At 40.9% G+C, this 12,485-nt stretch overlaps 1 long non-coding RNA gene across 1 annotated transcript; it reads left to right on the top strand.

The window, feature by feature from the left end:
- Positions 1 to 3,841: 3,841 nt before the first annotated feature.
- On the top strand, positions 3,842 to 12,402 carry LOC115381834 (uncharacterized). Its single transcript, XR_003930465.1, has 3 exons — positions 3,842 to 3,853; positions 5,203 to 5,208; positions 12,285 to 12,402. It is a non-coding gene; the product is annotated as an uncharacterized LOC115381834 (long non-coding RNA).
- Positions 12,403 to 12,485: the final 83 nt, after the last annotated feature.

Here is a 12,485-nt window from a genome sequence, read left to right as displayed (position 1 = left end):
TGCAGTTGTTTCAATGGATTATTTTGAGTCCTATTTGTCATTTCAAAATTGGCCTTTTTTCACTTTGTTTAAAATGTGAACATTGTTCGGATTCAAATTTTACATTTTAATCATTTAAAGTTTTTTACCTAAAATTCCACATTATTTTTACCACTCATCTTATTTGAACTGGATTTTTCTTTTTTCAAACTTCATTCTTCCATTGTTTTTTCCATTTTGTTCCAGACATTTGTTTTTTCATGGGGCCGTGGCAGGTTTGGTAGAGCGGTTGACTCTCACTCAGAAGGTTTACAGGTTTGATTCCCAGTCTCCCCCTGCTCTCATGTTAGGGCGTCCTTGAGCAAGACTCTGAACCCCAAACTGCTCCCAGCTGAGCTCGTTGCACGGCAGTGAACGTGTGAAAGTGATCCACAGTGTAAAGCCAGCACTCTGGCGCTATGGAAGCGGAGTCCATCCACCTTTTACCAGAATGTCAATTCTTTCTCGGACATTTTGATGTCTTTCCCAAAGACTGGGGTAAATATTGTTATTCTTAAGAGTCCATTCATTCTGGACCAAGGGCTTTCTTTCTCCACATTTAGACTCAAATCAAAATATTGGCTTCCTTTTATTTTCCTTTGATGTGACTGTCATACGGCGTCACTCTGTTTGCTTTTAATCCTAAAATCTCATAAATTCAAAACATATTGTGTAATCAATCCGATCTCTTGGATGAAATGTTGCGATAGCTCCCTTTGTTGGATTTTTAATTCCCATTTACCGTGTCTCATATTATTATCACTGCAGCATTATTTGAATGAATGCCAATGAAAGCTAATATGAAGTAATTTCATAGACCTCACATGTTATTGCATCCTTCACGACAAGGCGCATTATAAGACCTGAGGCTTTTGTACACATGTATCAAAGTGACGGTAGAATTAACACGCTGAGAAATAAGTGTTCAGCTGTGTTATACGCCGAAAATATTAAAAGAATCTGGTTAAGGAACCTAATTTGGTACAATATTTTACCAAATATTGATTTTCTTCTCTTCGTTTTCAGAGTGCAAGTGGGGATGAAGGGGCCTGCTTGATGAGAAATAACAGATTAGACGAGACATTTATAGACTGGGGCCACGACTTATGAAATGTTTGCTCCACTTGCAGAGAACCTTCTTTGTTTCTGCGACACTCTGTGCTGTGGGTGAGACACTAAAGTCCCTATTGTCTGAGTCAACTTGACCTGACCTAGCTGGTTAAGCTGAGGCATTGTGAGCAGCAAATCGCTTCAACCAGGGGGGTAGCTGCTTTGTGTGGCTTTGAGGAAAATAACCTTATTTTAAAGAGAGAGGGAGAGAGAGAGAAAGCCCATACGCATAGTTAATGCAGAGAAAGGGCAGTTTTGTCCCTTGAAAAAAGCTCTGTTTATTTCCAGCTGTCACAAAAAAAAAGACACACACAACTGATGTTTCAGTGTTGCATTCAGGCTCCCTTGGCGATCCTGTCCTCGTTTATCCATTTAGCAGCACTTTCGGCAATCCTGGGTGAGTACGCACGTACGCGTTCAACTGTCTTACCGTTTGAAGGAACGTATGTCCGCACATGGATGTGCCAGCAACGAAATCCCTTCTTGCAACAACGAGGAGGCGGGGTGGCGAAACTATCAAGAAACGTGGCGCCAGTCGTCAACTGGAATCCTGGCCCAAAGCCCGCTGAGCGTCCAGACAGTGCTTAGCACGAGCGCCTAATCACATCGCACCGCTCGGCAGGCCTGTGCTCGCATGTCACAGGTACTTAAGGAGTCCCGCCGGTCCCTCTCCCCGTGCCCAGCGCTTGCTCTCGATGCCACTTCCCAACGAGTTCATCTCCAGGAAGCTTTAATTTGAAAAATGTAATTAGCAGTAGCATGCTACAACCTCCTAGCAGGGCCCAGTGCTTATGTTCCTGATTCAAAACAACAACAAAGTGCAGGGACTCACAGTATCCCCCCTAGTTTACCCAGGTGGGGTCGTATTGGTGAAACAGTTCTCTCACTGCTACACAGTTAGCAGCCTGTCAGTCAAATCTGATATTTGTTGATTGTGAACAGGCTGCAGAGTGTCTGAGCAGTAAATGCTGGTGTTGTTAGAGGCTGAAGCCTCAGGGTGCTTGCACACCCACCACTCTGGGGCAGATCCAGGTGGTTTTTTGATCAGAATGCTGTGCAGCTGTTCCAAGCAGGGTGACCTCCGGCTCGCTCAGGTGTCACCTGAACGTTAAAGTTAGAGCTGAGAAGCCTCCTGTAGTTCAAAGACCAATGTGGATGATGTCAAAAATGCACAAATATACACAATACACACACACACACACACACAAATGTTGATGTTGGGTCAGATAACAATGACGCATGAAGACTTAAAAAAAAAGCTCAGTGTGAAGCAATGCGACCATAACGCTCCTCCTCTCATCCTGGAAACGTGAAAATGAAAAACTTCTGTTGCGTTTGGAGCCACTGAAAACACAGCTGTTTGAAAATGCTCCAAATCAGTTTCTGTATAAACGGGTCAAAACACAACTTTTCTGAAACGCGTGTGCTCAAAATAAATACATCTTCTGCACATCCACCGATAGATGGACAGCAATGCTGTTTTCTGCCAGGGTGTCATGACTCCCAGTCCACATTCTCCTGGTCCTGGTCCTGGTTCCAGTCCAGATTCTCCTGGTTCTAGTTCCAGTCCAGATTCTCCTGGATCTGGTTCCAGTCCAGATTCTCCTGGACTTTGTAGTTTTAGAGTTTTCAGTCACTGTAGCAACAATCAACTTGGTGTTCTGTCCATATGAATGACTGAGTTCTACACTGTTACGGTTTAGAGTGTATTGTTCTCCATGTTCTCCATTGTTAATGTTCGGAGCTTATTGCTCTTTCTAAATGTAGTTTAATTATAAAACCACACGACAGCACCCACTAGTGGCCCAACATGAAAACTGGACACTGTTTTCTTGGCGATCGCCATGTAAAGGCAAAATTTTTCAGAAACAAAAATGTAAAAACAGTGAGTTTTCACCTGAATTTCTGAAAGCTATCGCTTGTCTGGGTCACACTCAAAGCGCCCAGAACATGCATTTAGCATCACCGAAGTTTAAAAGATGCAGCAGCTACATAGCTCTTTGTTTTTTTCTTTTTTTGTTTTTTTTTTTTTGGTTTGTTTTTGGTCAACAATAGTCTGGTGGTAAGATTTTCTTTTAGGACAAAGATTAAAGTAAATTATTCCTTTTTTTTATACAGGTATAGAAATCCCTCTTCATTCACGGACACTGGTTCTTGGGTGAAGAACGCATGCTGTGATCCAGTTCACTTCATATGTTCAGTGTGTACACAATGTGGATGTACATACAATTCTAGTTTTAATCCGAAAGTATTCTTAGTATAACTTTATTGAACATGAAAGTTAACTTTGCTAATCCCGAATTAAATAATTTGCATATAGTGCTTGAATTGAACAGGGGATAAAACATGCATATAATGTATGAAAGCACTTTGTAAATGTCAAGTAAATACAGTGCAAGTGGCGCAAATGTTATTTCCAAGACGAAGGTTGCTACGTTCATTACTTCAGAGTACGTACAAGTGCTATTAATTGCTAGGATGAAAAGTGTTCATATCTCTTTGTCCTTAGAATTAAAGGATTACTTCTTTTGGTAAACACCAATAACAACAAATCACACCTTTTACCTCCCAGCCTGAGTCTGCTTGGCGTTGCGGCCCCGCGTGTTGACAGCCATTGATTGAGCCTCAGCCGTGAAAACTATGGAGAGCAGAATTAGCTGGTGGTTTCCTCCAGACCAGTCCAAACTTGCATGCTTGTCTGAACTGGGCACAGCTCTTGTTTGCGGTCTCCCAGTGCCTACCGGCTGGGCAGTCTTCGTTTCCCCCATGGGCCCGCTGCCACCTCCTCATTTCCTGCTGGACCTCACTCTGAGACGCCTCCCTGACTCTAATTGCTGCTGCGGCGTTGATGTGGATCCAGTCAGTCCTTCCCCAACTGCCTCCTCATCCTTGTAATGAACCGTACTGCTAATTGTCCCATTACATCAATAATAACGCATCTTTAGAAAAACAAAAGAAAGGCGGCGGGGTGCGGGGTGGGGGGAACAGACAGGAAAAAACCCACAGAGGTAGGGACTAACGTGCCATGCTAATTTTCATTAACCCTGATCTTCCTGTTATTTCATCATCCGCCCTCCTCCCCGTTGTGTTGCTCGTACTTGGTGGCAAAGCACTCAAATTATCCACAAGCATTCCAGCTATCACTAATTATCCAAAGAGTTCCTCATTAGGCTATTTCAAATCCAACCTTAGATCAACACTTACTCAGACCTCAGGGATTCTTGATTCCCAGCAGCGGTTAAACAAACAATCAGTTCAAAGGATCAGGTATTCTACTTTAAGAGGAGAGGGGGAAGGAGAAAAAAAAGCCAAGGGTAAACAACTACTCATTTCAAAAGGAATGACTCCTGCAGCTCTCCAGCATGGACGCTCCATCCATGCCTCGTTTTACTCAGACACGTTGGATTCTGCTCTCAAATTGGGATCATTAAGATATGAAAAGGTCTAAATAGAGGCGCATTAGTGTAGGCCAGACACAAACTGGAGTCTTCAGGAGATTCCGTTTGTTGTTTCGATGTCTCGAAGCCACCGCAGTCAATATTTCACATCAACAATAAACTACGTCTGGGTATTTGCAAGTGAAAAAGGCCGTGGACTTATGGATCATAATCTAATTTCTACAGCATGTTACAGCATCTTTTAGCTAATTGTTTGCAACTTTAGCCGTTTATAGGACATTCTGTGAAATACCACACACCCCAGAGCATAATCTGAGGATATTTCACTCAGAGAGGTCACAATTCTATCTTAAAAACACTAAATTACTTTACCTTCTCACTGGATTTGTTTAAAATTGTGTCAGTGCTATCAAACACCACATTCCTGTTATATAAAGTTTTATGAGCACAAAATTACTCTGAGTGTGAATTTCTAAAAACATTGTGTATAAGTAAAAAGCATTCTAAGCTATAAGTGTCCCATGCTTTGCTTTGTTTTGATCATTTCTATTTAAATGTGTTTTTCAGGTGAACTGGCGACCAGACCAACTAAAAACACAACGAGGAGCAGGTCCTACCTCATGCTTTTGGCTCCATAAAGGATCTATAAAGGGTTAAAGTTTTGGTTAGTATATAGAGTATAGTAAATACGCTAAGAATCAAGCATTAACTCAACTGACCAGTGAAAATTACATGTCACCACAAAAAATATTAGATCTAAGAAAATAAATAACGCTAACAATCTCCTAACACCTGCAGTTGCTTTCATATGAAGGAAATGTGTAGTTTTTCTTGGTTTTGATTATTTTCCAGGAAAGAAAACATCTCGTCCGCTCGGCGGTCAAAACCTCAAAGTTACTTTAGGAATGAGACGTGAAAGTAGGTCATGGGTCGCTTCGACTGGGTCACGAACTCTAAAGACGAAAATGAGCATAACTCCATGCAGTCACACTCCTCAACAGGCGGTGGCGCTAATTCTCCATGATGTGAATGGACAAGCAGAATTTCAGGCTGTAGAAGAAGATCCACAAAGTTTGTTCACAGATGCAGAGTGGTGAAAAACAGATACAACAAACAGAGTTTTATCATACTTAGGACAAGAAGTCAGTGTCAGTGTGTGGAAGTGTGAAGCCGTCGAAACGGAAGAGGCGTTTGGACAGAAGATTTGAAACCGCATGTTAGCTCATATTGATTTTATCCTCTGTGTTTATTTCCCTCTCTACATCCATATTTTCTGAGAATGTGTTGTTTATCATGAAACCTTTGTGTGTGTGTGTGTGTGTGTGTGTGTGTGTGTGTGTGTGTGTGTGTGTGTGTGTGTGTGTGTGTGTGTGTGATAATTTTAAAGTATTTGTGCTTTGAGAAGATTTGTTTTTCATTAAAATGCTCTTTCTCATTTGCTGAATTTGGGTTTCTTTGTTATTTTTTGTGAATTGATCACATCTTTTTATTTGAATTGAAACACATGGACACGGAATAATTCCTCAGTTCATTATTTTGTGATGTGTTCGTTGCTGATGTTGACATTGCCATTCCAATAAATCACCAATATTTTTATTCAACCCTAGTCTGTATTTTTAAATTTTCAGGTTCATGCTGCACTCCATGACCCTGGGTGTTGTATATAGCTTTACACATGTATATATATATATATATATATATATATATATATATATATATATATATATATATATATATATATATATATATAAACATATATATACATATATGTGTGTTTATATATAGTTATATATTGGTGACGGTGTTCCAGTGGAGACACACCAACCTCGAGTCACCACAAACTAATCAAAAAGTGAAGCACGATCTAAATCAGCTTTGTTGTTGATGGTTCCGTTTGGCTTTTGTTTGTGAAAAACTCCGGAGCTGACGAGTGGAGCCTCCAGGAAGCACTGAAATATGAAGAGTAAAAGAGAGAATCATCAGTCTTGCGGCGAGGGGCTCCCGGGTCGGGGGGACTGAGCGGGGTCGCAGGAAGATGCTGCCTCATACCAACGTGTCACAGCCGAATGTCGCAGCTGTGCAGCCAACACGCCAAAGTGCACTGCAGACAGGTCCAGAGTCTGAAGTGAGATGTGTGTGTTTTTAGCCTCTTCACTGTGGGAGAAGACTGGAGAGGGGTTGGGGGGGTGGGGGGGCAACAGACAATTCAAGAATTGTGTGCTTGAAAAGGCGTTTTTCAGAGTTACATTGTCCTTTGTTTCCCCTTGCAGAGACAGAGGCAAACAGCCGTCCCTACGTGTTCCTTAGAGAGTCACCACTCCTCCAACCAATCACAATCCTAATGTGTGGTAATTTCAATTGTGCCCCCCTCCCACACCCCCCATATCCATCCCCAGCACACTCCCTTAATGCCAGAGCTGTGCTCTGTGAAACACCACCAGAATTTGAGTCTGTCACTTAAAATATAATGCCGTCAGATCTGTTACTTTAACCTTGAAGCAATTAGCTGTTGCTGAGCCGTAATGAATCCTGACATCGCTCCGCTGTGATGAAACCCCTAATTGCTCTGTAAAAATTGAAGCTTTTGACATCGCTGCTGACAGACTTTTTTCTTCTTGCTTGTGCGGTCGCATGTGACGGCGCCTGGTTGAAACTTGAAAGGTAGCGGAGCTTCTCTGCCATCAGCTGTCCTGTCACTTGACAAAAAACGGAGAGAGGGAGAGGGAGAGAGAGAGGGAAACTGGCTGGATTTGCTGAAATGATGAGGCCATTTAAACTGTGGTATGTCGCAGTGATACAGCATCATTCAGCCAGGACTGCAGCTGATGTCCGCGCCAGCTCTGCGGCTGCTCTCGGCGAAGTGGGCGTCTGGGAGGATGACGAGCTGGATGGCTTACAGCCTCCGTGTCAACAAGTCTGCTCGCTGGTTACTCACTGCTCTTAACAACCAAAACTTTAGGAGTATTTTTAGCCAAGGAAAGCCAGCACTGTCTGTTTATCACAAATCTAATTCCTCGTAACAGTACAGAAGCAGCAGGTCACAAAAGTATTCTTTGCTTTTAGGGCCCAATTTCCAGACCACAAGAAAACCGCATCCAGTAAAATAAATCTCATTTCTTGACATAAAATTCCATAAAATTACTGGAAAATGAAACCTAACACATTTAAAATGCATTAATAATCTCATCAAGTGTTTTGTTTTTCTTGTAGTTTATCCACATAATTTCTGTGAGAGTTGTAGGGAGTCTGAAGGGAATTAGCATCGCTGAGCGATCACACTTTCAGCCCTCATCACAGAAACAACATCCACGTCAAACACGTCTCAACAGGACAAACCCTGTTCGCTGGACTTTATGACAGAATATGTTTGAAAGTTGGCGGGAAATCCAAGACATTTCTTCCACATTGAGTCTGGACTCATTTAGCTTTCAGGAAATGAGCAGCATGATGAGAGTCTGAAGCTCCGTCCAGACAAACAGCTTCACTGAGCATCGTTTCCCTCAGTCTGTTAGAAAGTGCTCTTACTTAGCCTGTTTAGCTTCCACCACACATGCATTTATGCATTCAGGAAATCTGCAGAAAGATTTTGCATTTTTTTGCATTTGAAACTTCAGTTTCAAAAATTTCTTTAAAAAGCCTTTTTTTTTTTAAATATATATAATATTTTTACTTTTTTTGTCTTAAAGTTGCTGGATATTGTTTTTGCAAAAAAATGCAACTTTAATGAATCTTGAAACAACTCAAAACACCCTGAACATTTAATGTTTCATTGCTTTTTTGTCTTATAATTTCCATCAAAGTTATCAGAAACTGTATGAAACTAATAAATATTAACATTTAACAAATTTCACTTCACAAGACAAACCTTCTTGAATGTATGTGAAGTTCAAGTGGCCAAAGCCTCCTTTTTATGCATTAATTACTTTATTCTCTGGACTCTGAGTCCTCAGTTAGCATTACCACTTTATATTACATTATATAAAATAGACATTATAAATTAAGCTGTTTGATATGTCAGAAGCTCAAAAGACTAAAGCTTCTGGAACAAGTTGTGTTTTATCACAGTATTTCCTAAAAAGTTGTTGAAAACTCTCAGAAATGTTTCCATTTTGAGCCTGAACACATCAGTTTTAGCATAAGCATAATGTTCACGTTTTCCTTTCAAACTTCCTCGGGCCAAACATCACGTAAAATTTATCTTTGTTAAATTTATCACAGTAAAAAGCATTTATATAATTTATTTCCTAAAGGACTCAACATGTCAACTTTTGCAGTAAAAGCAGATTAATAACACGGAAATCTTTAAGAATTTTGGTAAAGCTTCCAAAACAAATACTTTTTGTGTTATTTTTCACACAGTGACACTGAAAGTCATCAAACTGAGACTTTAAGAAATATTTCGTTATTAAACATTAAAAGATTTCAAATCACAAGACTTACACCTAGTTGCTAATGCTTTGGCAAGCTCACATTTTCTCAATAAAAGCAATTCTATTAACAGCTCAAAATTACATTTTAAGGATTGTTAAGCACATTTATCAGCCACCAACACATCTAACCATCATAATCAGTAGCATGTTTTATGTCCTAATGCTCAAACCTCAGTGCCTCAGAGTGTGAGGTTGTACTACATTCCACTTTCTCATTAGTTTGTCCATTAATTTTTGATGGGGTTTAAAAATATTTGGAAAAAAAAATCTTATGAAGATTTCAAGAAAGCTACCCTCAAAATTGCAATTTAAAAGACAATATATTTATATTTCAAGCTGGTTCTTCTTGTGTTGGTTCCTGTCTGACTCAGACCTTTGCGCCTCCGATGGCTTCATACAAAATAATTGTTAAAAAAAAAAAAAAAAGAAGAAGAAGAAGATAGTCCGTGTCCATCTGACTGCCAACAGTACAGCTACTAGTTTATGAAAGGGGAACATGCAAGCTGCCATGTAGGACACATTGTTACAGACGAGCCTGGAATTCTCCTGCAGGGGCTCCCTAATGAAACCGACCGTGCAGCGCGACGCACGGACGCAGGACGCACGGACGGCAGCTGGCTGGTACATGGCGCGTAAAAGCACTTAATGGCCAGGATACTTTGTGGGGACGCGGTGGCGATGGGGGCACATTTGTGTTTAGTGAGTTATGTAGGAGATGTGATAATGAGAGGCCAAGAAGAGCAAGTGTTACCTCATTATTGTAATGAAAAAGATACCCCACCATTACATCAGTGTGCGGGAAAAAGTGGCAATTAAAGTGCCCAACAAGGTTTCCTTGAGGCAAGACCAAGGAAGAAAACGACTCTCTAAAGCCCATCTGTTTTGAATAATATGCACCATGATAGGAAAAAAAAGACCTTAATCCTCTTTATTCAAGTCTACTGCCCCTTTTTTTAACCACCAGTGATTGTATTTCCTCAAGTTTTGCTCACCTTCACCAAAAAACTCAATTTGGCCTCAGCAGAGTCCACATTCTGAAGGAGGCTGTTTTCTGATTATCTAAAGGAAAGAATAAAAAATAAACTGTTGTCTTGATTTTGACAATTATTAAACCTCGTTTTGAGCAACTAAAACAAGCGCAACAATAGTTATTTTTGCATTATTGCTGTCAAAGCAAGTACAATGTTCCAGTCAGTTTGAAAACTGCGCAATTACTAATTAAAAGAAAATACCAAAATCCCACAATTACCTGGTAGGACCTCATGGTACTGTAGCCTATTAATTCAGTGCTGCTGTATGGCTCGGCTTATTATTAATGAATTGGAAACAGCCCCCATCACACTCACACACACACACACACACACACACACACACACACACACACACACACACACACACACACACACACACACACACACCTCCCCACCACCACCCGCGGTGTGCAATAAATAAATAATGCTGTAGAAGTCATGCATATGAACAACATGCGTCGGAGCTGTACTTGCAGTAATGGGCAGGAGCTGCAGGGTCAATATGGTGGGCTAATATTTTTCAACGCTTTGGCGATGTAGGCCAAAAACAAACGCGCTGGAGAAAAAAAATAAAGCGCCTCCACTCTACAAACTGTGAGATATTACACAAACAATGCTGTCGTAGTTAAAGTATTTGCTCAAAACCACACTGTAGCAACACCACCAAGAAGCTAGACAGCCATAATATTAATAATAAATCTGCTACTGTCTGAAATTTCTTTAAAAAAAAAAAAGACGGGAGGAGGAATCAGTGCTGACAAGAAACGTGCACACAGAGGGACTATTTTTCCCTGTGAAGGTCTAGAGTGATGTGTCCACACGCTGACCGGGGAGCAGGTGGTTTAAACAGGCGTGAGGAGACGCTATCAACACATGTGCCAAGCATTAAGGTGCAGCATCAACTCAACTCGGACTGGAAGAAGCCACTGCGCGTCTGCCTGCGTGCGCCTGCTGTTTTAACAATCCAAAAAGGAACCAAAAAACAAAACAAAACACACACACACACACACAAAGTGATAATATCAGATAAATCAAAAATTGTTGTCAAAACGGAGAGAAGAAGATCTAAAATTAATGCTAAGAATTTCCTGGGTTTTTTTTTTTTAAGAAAACGACAAAAGGGGTCAATTTGGCTCACAGTTAATAAGGGGAAAAAACTGGAAAAAAGGAAAAAAGGAAAAATAGCCAAACAAACGGCCCTGAGGCACTAATTCACACCACACGCCCCCCTGCACCGTATTCTCCGGGGTACGCGCTCAGGGGAGGCTAAATAAAATCAAAGTTATTGTAATAACATTTGATTCAACATTTCAGCCCGTGTTTGTTCAGATTTATTTCCCGAAGCTGCACTGCACGAACGGTGAAAAACATCAACAATAATAGGTAAAACCAGGACGCCTCCAACAGCAAAACGAATGAAATAAATGAATGAATGAATTTTTGCAGCGTACCAAAACAAGATTTTTCCATGTTAATTACGCAGAGGTGAAAAAAATTCTAATATGACACTGAGGTCAGAGGAGATTACCATCCTCCGCCTAAACGTCCCGAGACAAGTTCAGTACTGAGAATGAGCAGATTATCAGCACTTCTTCCCCATCAGCACCACCACCTCCACCTCCTCCCCCCTCCCGCCTCCCGCCTCGTCCTGCCGCACTGACCTGCTCACGCTGAGAAACTCAGGCTTATTGTCTGCTGCTGCGGCTGCTGCCAGAGCCCGACCACTGCACTCGCTCCCAGGGAACAGCTGCTGAACCAAGGCCACATTCCCAGTATCAGCCATCAAAACCATTCATCCCGCCACCAATCAGCTGCTGCGCATCCATATGCATGCGTGTGCCGCTAAACGCCAACGATAAAGACGCGCGTCCACCCCGCGTTCTTCTGTGTATCTTCCCATTTACGCACCATATGCTATTTAACAAAATACGCCCGTGAGTCCTGGATTATTTTTTGTAAATAATTCTTAAGGTATTTAACAAAGTTTTTTTTTAAGGTAAAACCAGCTCATTAAAAGCTCTTGAAAAAAAGTGGAGTTCCAATAGAAGCGTCAATTAGTATCATTACTTCTTTATTCATTCAGTTCTTTTCCATCTAATAAACCTTATAAGTTTATTTGCTAATGTCAGTGTATTTGTACAAAAAACAAACAAACAAACAATCAGACATGAGCAGTCCTCACGGTCTGTCTGGGCCTGGGCGGACAGTCTTTAGGGCTTTTTTCAGGCTATCTGGGCCTATATTAAATACCTCCTTTGCTTCGGTAAAATGTCTTTAAATGTGTCTTTTTAATGGAGAAAAGAGTGAAAGTCCTGCAGTGTGGATCCGATGCAGTTACTCACATACATATCAGGTTGTCTTGGCCATCATCGTCTCTCTTTCTCTCATTTTCTTTCTTTCTTTCTTTCTTTTTTTTTTTTTTTTTTACATTTTTAATCTCGCCGTGGTGCGTCTTTTTTTTGTCTTTCCGTCTTTTCTTTTCATTTCTTTTTTTTTTT

This window comes from Salarias fasciatus, chromosome 23 (assembly GCF_902148845.1).
Source record: "Salarias fasciatus chromosome 23, fSalaFa1.1, whole genome shotgun sequence".
In the NCBI taxonomy this organism is placed as follows: Eukaryota; Metazoa; Chordata; class Actinopteri; order Blenniiformes; family Blenniidae; genus Salarias; species Salarias fasciatus.
This window is presented reverse-complemented; position numbering and strand designations above follow the sequence as displayed.